General features: G+C 41.6%; 1 protein-coding gene across 2 annotated transcripts in view; it reads right to left on the bottom strand.

Moving 5' to 3' along the window:
• The window catches only part of gpbp1l1 (GC-rich promoter binding protein 1-like 1), a 95,794-nt gene extending 81,437 nt beyond the window's left edge, over positions 1-14,357 (bottom strand). Inside the window, exon 1 of one of the 2 annotated variants that reach the window (XM_043699127.2) lies at positions 14,162-14,357. The gene's annotated coding sequence lies outside the window, so the exon portion shown is untranslated. The remainder of the gene's footprint in view (positions 1-14,161) is intronic. The other variant, XM_043699128.2, reaches the window with a different exon arrangement.
• Positions 14,358-15,405: the final 1,048 nt, after the last annotated feature.

Genomic DNA, 15,405 nt, shown 5'->3' on the forward strand with positions numbered 1-15,405 from the left:
GCTGTATGCTTATGGATGTTGTTCCAATCAACCAGGAGACTGACCAGAACAAAGTTGGTTCCCTCAATACAATATTGAGACGAAACTGGAGAGATGAGATTGTTTTCCTTCAAGATGATAAGGTTAAAGAGGAGATTTAATAATGATTATTCAACATTGTGAGAAGCTGTGGTATATTAGATATGAAATAATTTCCATTGGCATGAAATTTCATAAGCAGAGGACACAATTATAATTAAAGATCATTGACAATGACAGAGTGGGGGGGAGGGTGTTGCTGCACACAAATGGGAAGAATTCTTTTTAAAAATATTCAATGTTATGATCTGGAATGCTGTACCTAGGTGAAAGCAGAGTTAAGAACCATCTTCAGAACAAAACTAAATAATATATATCTGACATTAAAGCTACATTTCAGTCATTTGGGAACACAGTCAAGCATGGCTGCATATGGTACCTCCTACATTTCAACCCAACTGAAATTGGACAACCTATTGGCAAGGCAGCATCATGAACATCTGCTTTGTGGGGCCATGAACAGGGATCATCTCCTACACCATTAGAAAAGCATCAACTGGGTGGAAACAAATCATTAGATATGATAATTTAGACATTGGGACTGACAATGAAATAAATGTTTATAACGCTCATCCTGTCACTTAATCCAGGCAACTGAAACGAAGTCGCTATGTCCACATGTGACTCACTGGTCTGTTGGATAGGGAAGGTTATTTATCAAATACACCATGGACTAGATGGCTTAAGCAACTAGATTATCTGCAGAATGGAACAAGTAATTGAGATGGTAAAGTAGCAAGACGCCGACTGGGTTCTCTCTCTCTCTCTCCAGACAACTGGAATTATTGTTGACTTTGAACATGAGACTTTAAACAGAACAACTCAAATCAGCAACTGTGGTCTCCAAAGGAACAGGCAAAACATTCTGCTACATCTTTAAATTTCTCTAACATGAAAAACAGTAATACCATCAAGATCAACTTAAAGCCATTTCAGTCACCAAACCTTAAGAGCCATACACCATTTCAATTTTCTTAGACTCTAAATTGCTTAATCTACCTTCACACTCTAATCTATTTGTGTCAGTGTGAGAAAGTCAGAGCCTTTTCTGAATTATATTTGAGTACAATAAAAACTACCTTAAGAAAAATAAGAAAAATTGACTGTGTTTTGTGATCTAAGCACTTACAACAGGAAACACACTAAATTGGCAAGTATGCCTTTTTCAAATAACCTGTCGTCGTCAAATGTGGAGTAGGAGAAAGTTAAGTCTCGAACTACCCAAATAACTCTTTCATGGAGCTGGCACAGGCACAGGCACAATCGAACACCACAGAAGGCCTCTTGTTCTAAGCTTCGATCTCTGCCTCAGCTGAATTAATCCAGATCCCTTCATCTCCTTGCAAAATGACAATTCAACAAACTATTCCAAATGTTCACTCTTATTTGGCAAGGAAGAAACTTCTAACATTCAGAGAATTCCTATCTCTGCATAGTTTAAACACCTCAAACACCTCTGCCCGATCCTTTCCAGGCTATCTAATTGAAATAATCAACTTGGGCAAGCTATCCATCTTTCCTAAGGTGTCCTACTTATAATTGGGCACAATACTTCAAACTAATGATTTTCTGAAGGTTTAATCCTGTTTCGGTATACACTTCCTCTAGTTATGAAGCCAAGGATCAAATAATTTTAAAACAGTTTTATTGGATTGTCCCACCACCTCTTAAGATATGCATGCATGAATTCCTAGAACATACATGTCTGCACCGCCTTCAAAAACTTAATTTTTCAGTTTCTTCATAGATTTTATGACAATCGATGGATTAGCTTTGATTTCTATATTTATTGGGTGAATCTAAATTCCACCATTTACCATTGTGGAATATGAACCCATGTCCTCAAAATATTAACCCATGTAATCTCTGAACTACCAGTCAGTGATATTACCACAAAGCCACCATACACATTTTGCTTTGAACTTAATACAGCCAAATCTTTAATTAAACTTGGACAACTAAGATTCTTTAAGCCAGAAATTAATTTTATATGTACCTTCTAAAACTTGCCCAAAGTCAATATTTCACATATTATATGAAGAATCAATTTGGGCACACCACTCCCAATAGTTCAACCAATGATCTTCATGACAGATTGGTATTATAGAAGATAGAACAGCACAATACATGAACAGGCCCTTCATCCCACTATGTCTACACTGACCGTGATGTCATACTAAACTAATCCAAATCTCTGCCTGTTCATGTGTCTGTCAGAATGTCTCCTTGACATTGCTATTGTATCTGCTTCTATCACCGCCCCTGGCAGCATGTTCCAGGCACCTATTGGTCTCTGTAAAAATACTTGCCTTGCACATCTTCTTTGAAAACTTTCGCGCTCTACCTCAAATCTATGCTTTCTAGTATTTGACATTTCCACCCTGAGTATCTACCCTAGATATACCTTTCAATTTTATTTACTTATATTGTGTCACTCCTCAGCCTCTGACGCTCTAACAAAAACAATCCAAGTTTGTTCAATTTCTCTTTATAGCTAATATACTCCAATCCAGGCAACATTTTGGTAAAACTCTTTTGCACCCTTTCTAAAACCTCTACATCCTTCCCATAATGTGACATTCAGAACCCCACACAATACTCCAAATGTGGCCTAATTATACAATTCTTTAGTTCTGAAGGAGGTGACTGGACCCAAAAATGGGGTAATTCTGATGTTTCTCCCTGGATGCTGCCAGACTTGCTGAGTTTTTCCAGTAAATTTTGTTTTCATACAGTTTTATATAGCTGCAACATGGCTTGCTAACTTTTATATTCAATGCCTTGAACAATGAAGGCAAGCATAACGTATGTCTTTCTACTACCTTATACACCTGCATTGTCACTTCCAGGGAGCTATGGACTTACATCTAAGATCTTTCCATATATCAATGCTCCTAAGGGTCCTGTTTTACATTTCCTACTCCTATCTGAACTTCCAAAATGCATCACCTCACTTGCCCAGTCTGCCATTTCTTGGTCCAACTTCCCAACTGATCTATATCCTCAAGTATCCTTTGACAATCTTCCCTCACGAGTCAAAACTTCAATATTCATGTAATGTGCAAATTTACTAATCAGACAATTTATATTTTCATCCAAATTGTTTATATATATTATAAACAAGAGAGGTCCCAGCAACAATCCTTGTGGAACATGACTGGTCACAGACCTCAAGTGAGGAAAACACCCCAGCACAACAACTCTGTCTTGTATCAAAAAGTCAATTTCGTATCCAATCTATCAACTCACTGTGGATCCCATGTGACACTCTTTTTAGACCAGGCGACCAGGAGAGATCTTGTTTACATGCATTTTACTGAAGCATTTGACAAGATCCACTTCCTCACCCTCAATTATCTTTGTCACTTTCTCAAAAGACTCAATCAAATTTATCAGACAAGACCCCCCCTGCACCAATAAGTCTATTCTTTTCCAAATGAGAGTTCTTTAAGATACACTGAGTGGTTTGCTTTCATATTACTTATTACTCTATTAGCTGGAGCCATGACTTTATGATATTATTCTTTGAGTTCATAACCAATGTGTACAATAATACCCAGGTCCTGTTCTCACTCATTCATTTTCAATATTATTCCTTGTAAATGACAGGAACATTCGGTGTCAGTCCTATTCACATGAATCACAATGTATTTATCTACATCAAATGCCATGTCATTTTTTGGCCCACTTATCAAACACACTCCACCCCCCACTCCGCAACAGATTGTGTTCCTTTCCAGTCTTAGGTAGTGTATTACTTTTAGGGTAATGAGCAAAGTCACTAAGAATGTCCCCAACACCACCATCCAGGTCATTACAAGAAAGTGGAATGAGCTTAACACAGGAATCCTGAGTCCGTATCAGTGCATCAAATCTGGGCTCATCCACAACCATTAACTGAGAAAATGAAATATATACAATAATGAGATCAAAAGAAAGTGATGATTACAAGCCTTGAAGAAAGCTTTTAAAAATGACCTGCTAAAATATAATTATTTTAACATCACTTTGACAAAAATTAATCCTAAAGAAAAGAAAGTCACGCTTTATTAGTTCTGGGAAGAACTACAATTAGACACAAAAGATTCAAATGCAACAGAATAAAACCCTCTACAATCAGTAACTTGGCCAATTTGTTGAGGTTCAACTAATCAAAAGAGGTAAATAGCAAATCCCTAATTAGTTGGCAAACTTAATTTTGTAAATCCTGTTCCTATTTCAAAAAACATCCCGACTACAGTCAAAAGATAGGGAACTACAAATTAGCAGAGAAATTCAGTACACTCATTGAGAAAACATCATGGTCTTAAACCTCAAGTAAACCACCAAATTCAAAGCACGTTCGGTAACATACATAGATCTATAAATACAAATGAAATATATAGATCTTATACATCCGATGGCATTGTTGATAGACACAATGCTTAAAGCTCAGAAATATTACTTGTTCCACACAAATCAACAGAAGAATCTGGACACAACCTGGTCTAAGTTCATAAGGCTTTACTGCTGTAAGAGAAGTCAAGTTAGAAGCTATTTTCTTTTTCTGCAGAAACCTCTCACGAATGCAGGAAAATTGCTTTTGCCCCCACCTTCCACTGTAATGTGAGACAGTGAATTGTGACAGACATTTATTTTAAATAGCACTGATCTCTGTTGCTATTATTAAAGTATTAGGGAACGAACCCACTTGGCAAAGAAATCACACATACAGGTTGCTGCATTAGAGCAAGATGGATTTAGATTTAGATTACTTACAATATGGAAACAGGCCCTTCGGCCCAACAAGTCCACACCGACCCTCCGAAGAACAATCCACTCAGACCCATTCACCTACATTTACTCCTTCACCTAACACTACAGGCAATTTAGCATGGCCAATTCACCTAACCTGCACACCTTTGGACTGTGGGAGGAAACCGGAGCACCCAGAGGAAACCCAGGCAGACATGGTGAGAATGTGCAAACTCCACACAGACAGTTGCCTGAGGCGGGAATTGAACCCGGGTCTCTGGTGCTGTGAGGCAGCAGTGCTAACCACTACGTGCCGCCCCAAGCAAGATGGATGATTGTGAATATTTTAGATGCCAATGCATCAAAATGAACATAACCCCCAACTGCTGGCATGAAAAGTCTTATAATACATCAAGATGTACTCGAAATAGTTTGATGTGATCCATAGAATGTGTCAAGGTTATAAGTTGGAATCTGACAACCCCCCAGGAAATATAGACCTAGACCAGCACATTTGTGTTTTTGATCATGTTAACCACCTCAAACTGCAAGATTCATAACTTGATTTCCATTGTTTCTCATTAGCTTTGAGCAAAGGAGAAGGTAAATCCCAGAAACAAGGCTCCTGGTTTACCAGTTCCTCAAATTATCCAGATTGTGGCTGGAGACTCAAGGTCCACATAAAACCTCACATATAATACAAATCTGGTTTAGTTTCAGTACAGTGTTTCACTGCAGCTAATTTCAAATCAAGGAGATACCACAAATTAAATGTGCATTGCTGCTGTTATTTCTGATAAATATGTTCCATATAGTATATTCCAAATCACACTCAAGTGCTTAATTTACCATTTTTCAAAACCTGAAATAATTAAAGCTACTTTAAGTTGCATGCAATAATCTAGATGTATATAAACACATTCTAGTTCGCACTTGGCATTCAAAAGGAAGGAAGGGAAGAAAGAAGGAAGGAAGAAAGGTGAATACAAGTGAGTTTCAGATCCTCAAGACAATACGAGTACTTCACAATATATAGTCAATCTGTACCATTTGCAGATAATCTGTGTAGAGAATGATTTCTCAAAACAGCAAATAGATAAATGATCAGATTTTTAAGAGGTATTGCTTAAAGGAATGGATACTTGGACAACAGCAGCACTTTTCTATTAGAGCATTGAACAAATTGGTTAAACCAAACTCATTTGTTTAACGTCCTTCAGGTCAGCAATTCACTCTAGCCAAGAATCTGCAATTGAACGTTGGAGCCATCAGACGTAGATCTACAAGCCACTGTCAAAATTTTGTTTCATTGCTGCCATCTTTGACCAACAGGACCAATCTTGAGGGCTACAGCTGAGAAAGTAAACTTATTGTAAGATGATGGGGAAATCAAACTAAGCAATGACTTAGTTGATTACATTCTCACTTTCTGGGAAGATCGATCTAGTAGATGTGGATCAGGTGTTTCCTCTTGTGGTGCAATCTAGAATGAAAGGTCAGTTTTAGGATTGAGGGTGGCAACTTAAAAAACAAAAGATGAGGAGGAACTACTTACCTCAAAAGATCATGATTTTGTGGAATTCAATACCCCAGACTGTGGTGGCCGATGGGATACTGAATAACTTTGAAGAGATAGGAGATTAACCATTGATGGGTTAAAGGGTTATAAGGAACCCATAGGAAAGTGGGACTGAGACAGAGACGAGACCAGCCATGATCGTATTGAATGGCACAGCAGCCTTGAAGGCTGAATTGCCTACTCTTGCTCCTAGCTCTATGTTCTTACTTGCCGGTCTCTCTCACACTTGTTTTAAGACTGCATCAATAAAAAAGATCATTACCCAGTCCTGAAAGATAAATTCATCTACACCTCCAAAATGCACAGAATATCATAAGCATCATGTAGTGACAAGTTGAAAATAGTCCTAGCAGGCTAAAACTGTGAATCTAAAAGACATTGTGGGTAGTCAGCAGCAGCTGTATTGTTCTCAACCACGATCTCATAACTATGCACTTCATAACCAAACTTGGAAACAAATCTTGGATCTCTGGAGAGTGAATAGGCCATGCCAAGAACATGGATATTTAGGATGGGCAAGCTGCATGAACATGCCCATCCTCAACGATGGCAGAGTACAGAATACAAGAGACATGCTGAAATGTTTGTACATGCATTCAGCCAAAACATCAATTGTGGGGAATTTATATAAGAGACATAGTGACCGAGCACATGGACAGGTATCAGCCAATCAAGAAAAAAAACTGGGCATTTTTAAAAGTTCTGCCACAGAAATGTTAGCATAAGTTAGCAAGGCCAGGATTTGGTGTCCACTCCCAACTACCCTTGGTCATTAAATTGCGGGGGTTTTCAACCAGTGATATTAAAAAGTACAGCAATATAGTTCCAAGAAAAATGGTGTGGAGCCTGTGTGGGAACTAGCAGTTTCTGGTGTTGTACATTTGCTGCTGTTCTTCTTCTAGATGTTGGCAAGAACAGTTTTGGAAGGTATTGTCAAAAGGAGGCTTGGTCAGTTGCTGCAGTAGATTTTGGCAGCAACAGTGTGCATTGGGTACATGTGCCAAAGATGCAGGGAGTGAATTAGAAGGTGGAACATGGTTGCACTGTTAAAAGATTAAATTGGACTACTTCTCCAGACATCAATGTAATATTAAAGGGTTAAACTGCACTGACTGAACATTCTAGAAGTGGTGGGGACAACATTCATGCAGAAATGCAGATGACTCCTACTTCATTTAAACAGTCTTTTGCTGCTACTGTCCTATTATTATCAAATCGAACTACCATTCTTCACTTCCATTCAAAAATGTTTTCATAGCCATTCCCTGAAACTAGGTATGTCACACCTGCATTGTCTTGGGGAATCACGGAGTCAGGAAATCATCTGCATAATTATTCCCCAGGATTAGGGCATTTACATGGCATTATCTCTGAGGATGACCTCATCCTACCATTGTACTTGGGGTAACATGTGGTTATAGGGGGAGTGACCAGAGTATTTGTGAGTATTACCAACTGACCTGTATAAAGGTATTCTTTGTTCAGGTTCTCTTTGACTCAACTTCACACACCTGCAAGGAGGGTGAAAGGGATCACCTAGCTTGTACAGGCTTTAATAAGTTAACTGTTTGCAGAAGTTGGTGAGCGAGAATTGTACTGTGTGTGTGAAACCTTGGGAAAAGAACCTAACAGTGCAAATCAAACAGACTGCTTGATCCTTAATAGGTGGTGTTCAGCTGCTTGACTGTATCCTTCCAGGCAAGTGGAAAATGTTTCATTAAACTTTTGACTTGTGCCTTGGTGGACAGACTTTTGAGGAGTCGGGAGAGTTACTCACCTCAGAAATTCCAACCTTGGGCTTGTTCTTGGTACAAATACTGCATTTACAAGTGGCATTGACAAGTTGCTGAATGGTTGCATCAACTATGTGCTGGTGAGGATTTTAGTGACAGTCATCATAGAATCCCTACACTGTGGAAGCAGGCCATTTGGCCCATCGAGTTCACATGTTGTTAAACTCAAGGGGCCAACTGTTCTTGGTTATTGACTGTCATTTATGTTCCCTCTAAGGTGCTGCCCAAGTGGCCAGATGATATTCCATGAAGTGTTGTCCTGAACCTCTGCCACTCCACTCCTTGAGAAACTTTCTACTTAAAGCAGCACTGCCCAGAGGGGTGACTGCATCCTAATGATTGAGCACATCCCCTCTTTGTAAACAATATGCCTGCCTGAGCTGTTGCAGAGCTGCGGAGGCAGTGAAAGTCACTTAGAAGCAGCTGTTCACTTGTCTGTCACACTCAAACCAGATAAAGAGATGGGAGGATGCAGTGCGACCAGAGAAATGGAGTGAATTTAAATTTTCACACCAGACCACAAGGTTATTCAGTGAAGAGGGATGCAGGCAAGCTGAGCCGGTTGCTAAAGTTGGCCCGTGAGTTTGGGAGAGAGGGGAGGATGGAAAGATGTAGACCATTTTACTGTAGAGCCATGTTATCACATTACTTATTTCTTATTTAAGAACCTTTTCGTGTCTCTTCCTGCAAAAGGATATGTTTGGAACCTGATCCATTTTATTTCCTCATCCCCATTCTTGTATCTTGATTTTAGTGCACATTTTAAATTTAGTTCCCCTGAAGGATGGCAAACATTTGAGCAAACTTTGACTGCTACATTAGCCTACGCCGGAATGTTTTCTGGATCATGTCCCATGTAGGCAGAGAGTATTTCGCTATCTGAAGTACAAATAGTATCAGACACTATGCAACCAAAAGAACTATATCCTAACTTCTGACTCCATGATTGAAGAAAGTACACGCATAAGTAGTTGCATATGGTTGCACCTCAAACTCTACCCTGACAGTCTCCTGCAGTGATGCTATCTACATCAAGACGATTGATGGTTATCAGAGGACATTTTACATTATGCTAGGTAGGTTATTGCTTGGTATTAGCAATAACAATAACATTAGCAAATTTGCTGATGATACTAAGCTGGGTGGCAGGGTGAAATGTGATGAGGATGTTAGGAGATTACAGGGTGACCTGGACAAGTTAGGTGAGTGGTCAGATGCATGGCATCTGATGCATGGCAGTCTCTGCCACACTGGACAAAGCAGGCCCTGAAGATCCCTATACTTGAAGTTAAAATTCAGTTTTGACTCACAGACATCAATGTCAGTCAGCTCTTTTAGAGGGGTAGTTTTAAACGATAACACCAACACCTCACTTGGTTTCACTCCAACCTATCCAATGCAGCACAACACAATGACTTTTGCTTCTAACCACCCTCAATCAGCATCTCATTTATAACTCAATATTCTGCTCTGGACCACAACCTATCCTTCAGTTATCATCTCTATGTGATTGCCAGCATATCGTTGTATGCTGGTACAATACACAAGTTTTAATTCTGTCATACAAAAAACATTAAATCATGTCGATACTGGGAATTTGAAGTAAAACCAAAAACACTGGCAATACTCTAGATCAAGCAGAGTTAACATTTCAAAACAGAACTGATGAAAGGTAATTGATCTAAAACATTAATTCAATTTCTCCCTCCAAAAGATAATGCATGAGCTGTTAAGTACTGCCAACACTTCTGGCTTCACGATCTAATTCTCTGACATGGGCTTTAATTCCACGGCCCTTATGCTTATCAGATGTCAAAGCTGAGGAGGAGAAGTTTATTCCTTGAACAACATGTGCAAGACCAGGGCCATCTGACATCCACTGAGAATGCCTTATTACTTTGAGTCCAGAAGTTTGTTAGTATACTACTGAACTTTGTTTATTACTGTCACATATACCATGATACAGTGAAAGGTCTTAATTTGCGTGCTATACGGATAGATCATACTGTACAAAATGCAACAGGCTAACAGAACAGAGTGCAGACTACAATATTACAGCCGCAGAGAGAGAGAGATTAGAATTAACAGTCTGATTACAGTGAGGAAGAAGCTGTTCTTAAATCTGTTTGTACATGTATTCAAACTTTTCTATCTTCTATCCAAAGGAAGAGCACTGAAGAGATTATAACCAGCGTTGGAGAGGTCTTTGTTTATGTTGGCTGCTTTTCCGAGGCAGTGGGAAGAACAAATGGAGTCAATGGATGGAAGGCTGGTTTGCATGATGGACTGGGCTGTGTTTGCGATTCTCTGTAGTTTCTTGCGGTCTTGGGAAGGGTAGTTGCTGTACATGCTGTGATGCATCCAGATAGGACGCTTCCAAGGTGCAACTATAAAAATTGGTAAGACTCCTTGTGGACATGCTGAATTTCCTTAGCCTCCTAAAGAAGTAAAGATGCTGTGCTTTCTTGACCGTTGCATCGACATGGGTGGACCAGGACACCGATTGTTGGCAATCATTACTCCCAGAAAGTTCTCAACCATCTTTACCTTGGCATCACTGCTGCTGAAAGGGGCATATCCTCCACTCCATTTCTCGAAGTCAATGACCAGCACCTTTTGTTTTGCTGATGTTGTTAATGTCAAGATTACAGTGGTGCTGGAAATGCACAGCAGGTCAGGCAATATCTGAGGGGCAGGAAAATCGATGTTTTAGGCAGGATCCCTTCATTAGGAAAGCCCTTCCTGATGAAAGGCTCCTGCCCGAACCGGAAGCTGCCTGACCTGCTGTGCATTTCCAGCACCACTCCAATCTTGACTCAAATCTACAGTCTTCACTTCCGCCTGATGTTGTTAACATACCCACCTCAATCACTTCCACTGGGAGCTCATTCCATATACATACCATCCTGTCTAAAAATGTTGCCCAGGGAGAAAGTGAGGACTGCAGATGCTGGAGATCAGAGCTGAAAATGTGTTACCAACACCTTCCACCCAGACCTCAAATTTACCTGGACCATCTCAGACTCCTCCCTCCCACTTCCTAGACCTCTCCATTTCTATCTCGGGCGACCGAATCAACACGGACATTTACTATAAACCGACTGACTCCGACAGCTACCTAGACTACACCTCCTCCCACCCTGCCCCCTGTAAAAATGCCATCCCATATTCCATATTCCTTCGTCTCCGCTGCATCTGCTCCCAGGAGGACCAGTTCCAATACCGTACAACCCAGATGGCCTCCTTCTTCAAAGACCGCAATTTCCCGCCAGACGTAGTCGACGATGCCCTCCACCGCACCTCCTCCACTTCCCGCTCCACCGCCCTTGAATCCCGCCCCTCCAATCGCTACCAGGACAGAACTCCACTGGTCCTCACCTACCACCCCACGAACCTCCATATATACCGTATTATCCGTCGTCATTTCCGCCACCTCCAAACGGACCCCACCACTAGGAGGGATACATTTCCCTCCCCTCCCCTATCAGTGTTCCGAAAAGACCACTCCCTTCGTGACTCCCTCGTCAGGTCCACACCCCCCACCAACCCAACCTCCACTCCTAGCACCTTCCCCTGCAACCGCAAGAAATGCAAAACTTGCGCCCACACCTCCCCCCTTACTTCCCTCCAAGGCCCCAAGGGATCCTTCCATATCCGCCACAAATTCACCTGCACCTCCACACACATCATTTGCTGCATCTGCTGCACCCGATGTGGCCTCCTCTATATTGGGGAGACAGGCCGCCTGCTTGCGGAACATTTCAGAGAACACCTCTGGGAGACCCGGACCAACCAACTCATCCACCCCATTGCTCAACACTTCAACCCCCCCTCCCACTCCACCAAGGACATGCAGGTCCTTGGACTCCTCCATCGCCAGACCACAGCAACCCGACGGCTTGAGGAAGAGCACCTCATCGTCCGCCTAGGAACCCTCCAACCATAAGGGATGAACTTCGATTTCTCCAGTTTCCTCGTTTCCCCTCCCCCCACCTTGTCTCAGTCCCAACCCTTGAACTCAGCACCACCTTCCTAACCTGCAATCTTCTTCCTGACCGCTCCACCCTCACCCCCACTCCAGCCTATCACCCTCACCTTAACCTTCTTCCACCTATCGTATTTCCAACGGCCCTCCCCCAAGTCCCTCCTCCCTACCTTTTATCTTAGCCTGCTGGACACACTTTCCTCATTCCTGAAGAAGGGCTCATGCCTGAAACGTCAATTCTCCTGCTCCTTGGATGCTGCCTGACCTGCTGCGCTTTTCCAGCAACACATTTTCAGCTAAAAATGTTGCCCCCCTAGTTTCCCTTTCTTCAGATTGGCTAGATGATCCAAGGTTGGATGGTCACATCTTATCTAGTTTCAGCCAATTTCAGTCTTCTTTTCAGATAGGGTTTGACTCAAAAAATACAAGCTTTGAAACCAAAGTTAGTGCATCCAACAGGACAGCTGGCATCTATTGCACATGCTACATGAATCACTGATTCATCAAACCATGGATTCCAGCATACTACAACCAGGGACTGCAACCCCAAATCCTCTGCTTTGCTACTCTTCTCCTATGTTAAATATACATAATAAATCAGGTGTTCTCCCAGATGTATGCATTATTCACATTCTAAAAGCATCTATCAGAAAATTCAAAAAAGCTGTTTGCTTCCTTATAATCTCATTACATCCCAGTTGCACTTCATAGACATTTCTGTATGTTGGAAAATGCCAACAGCAGTGCTTGCTCCCACAAGTGGGCAACAGTGTCAGATAGGGCAATTAAAAAGAGCAATGCTATGATATGGAAATGTGTTTCTGCATACCCCAATGTCAACAGAAACTCTTCATTCTTGAGTAAGCAAATTAGAAGGGAAAGAAAACCAAGGTGAATTGAGAGTGGTGTTGATATCATTATGAATGAGGTAGTAAAGAATGATTGCTCTTTAAACCTGCAGAACAGGTTACAATGCATTTAAATTGGTCTGACAATTGAGGGATGTTTTGAAGTATACTCTTGTTGCCTATAAATAAATGAGATGCTTGCACTTTCCTGACCAAAAAAAAGTGTTAAATCAAAAACTATTCGTTCTGGAAAGAAAATAACAGCCTGCATCATTTGAATCATCAAGTTTTAAAATGTCCATGGGCAACAGGAAGATCTAACATTCCCAGAATCAAACTGAAAGTGTTTCGACATACTAACAACGCTGAATGTCCTGCCAGCTCCCATATAAATGCAAACTGTTGCTAAAAATCAAGAGCTACGTGCAAAACTCAATTCAAACAAATGCAAACCAGCACTACTATGTTGCCAGTGAATTATGACAACTCTAAATCATTTTAGTTTATACGAATCAGGACTCCTCGCACAGGAGGGAAGTGTCGTTTTGGTGCAAGGTAATATTGCACACTACCAGAAATGGCAGCTGTGGGTGGCTAAACAAACAGACGAGAATCGACACTTTCGTGTCAACAGTGTTATTCATACTATTTCACACTTCTGGGGAAAGAAGAATGTGAAGGGGAGATTCCTGACTTTCCAGAAACAACAATTAACAATAGAGATCTACCAAGCAAGTCGTGAGCACATCCAACGTCAAAAGAAAACAATAATTCAAAAGTCCACGTCTGCCTCGAACGTTTCATACTGCTTAAATTAAAATCATAAAATACAGCCCACAGTGCGATGCATAAATACATAAGCAGTGGACTTACAACTGCAAGTTTAGGCCAAAGACAAATGTCACGACAGACAAAAAAAAACTTGACCAAACACTATAAACCTTTCCCGTTTGAGGAAGAAAGTTAGAGAACAAAAATGTGCGGTGAATATTTTCCCTTTGGTCCTGAACGCCTACAACAGTAAGTGTTGATGGGAGGATGTGAAGAAGCTGCTGAAACCACGATAATGATAATAACAACAAACACTGGGGCCAAGATGGCGACAAAGCAGGCTGCAGGGCAATAACATTGGCTGCCTACCCACCTCCACCGGGGGAAACACTCAGCGTCACTCCACTTCCATTCCAGTCCTTTCTTCGTCTTCTCTCTCTCCAGCCCTGCGCATCAATCCAATCTATTTCCGAGGGATCGGTGTCTAATTTTCAGGGAAAAAATATATTTCCCTTATCAGCCAGTCCAATGCTACTGCGCCGCAATTTTTTTTCCTCCTGTCTAGGTGCTCGTGCTCGACGCTCCTCGCGCTAGCTAGTGCGCGCGCGGGGATTCCACCAAAACACGGAAGGAGGCGTCCGCGAGCGCGCGTCACCTCCCTCTCGGACCTCGACGTCACAATCAGGGGCCATTGTTGTGTTTCGCCAGCTGCCAATCATCCGAGTCCTGGGTGGGTGTGTCTGTTCGCGCTCTCTGTGTGCGGCTGCCTGTCGCAGCTTGGAAACAAGACCAAACACGGAAGGAGAACGCTGAACTCGGGGAGAGTCAAATCCCAGTGCTTTGCACTGAACAATTTGCCCACTTTTCTCCTCTCTCTATCCCCAGATCATTGACTGGAGGTGTCTGGCTGCAGCTCTGATGAGGGGAGTCATAAACCTGAAAAGTTAACTCGCGCTTCTCTCCACACCATGCTTGCCTGATTTGTTGAGCAGTTTCTGTTTGCAGGGGAACAATGCAGTGCGGGGTTGCGTGTGTGGCACGGTGTCTTGAGCCATCAGGAGGTATTTTCTTCTCACATTTCACACTCGTCGAAGGGCCGACATTTTCTCACGATTTATTAACGAGAAGCGCATTGACCATTATCAAAAGTTTTGCTCCACTGTTACAATGCATCCTGCTAATTAAAGACAAACGGCTTGATATTAATTGTTTCTGTCTCCATAGATGCTACCTGACTTGGGTAGTTCAAAACCTTTACTTTTCGGGCGATGACTTTTTAAAATTAGATTGGTTTAAACCTAGTAGTCCAATATTTCGCAGACTTTTTCTACTCCGTTATGTCATTTCCAAGCTTGAAATTTGTTCTGGCCCCTGAAGGAGGACTGTGAGGGCAGACGCTTGGCTGTAATGTTGTACCATGGTCACAGTTCTGCGGCGGTCATTATTACCTTGGAGTTTGCGATTCCAGCATATCGAATTGCAACCTCCACTTGGGGCCCCACCCTACTGTTCTCATCTGCCCTTCACCAGGACAATTCTACATTTGCATTACTACACACTGGATACCCGCTTCATTTTCATTACAGGCTATACCTCTGTTTCACTAACCCTTAATTT

This window comes from Chiloscyllium plagiosum, unplaced genomic scaffold (assembly GCF_037043375.1).
Source record: "Chiloscyllium plagiosum isolate Xiang-an unplaced genomic scaffold, Cpla_swu_hap1 HiC_scaffold_9, whole genome shotgun sequence".
Classification (NCBI taxonomy): Eukaryota; Metazoa; Chordata; class Chondrichthyes; order Orectolobiformes; family Hemiscylliidae; genus Chiloscyllium; species Chiloscyllium plagiosum.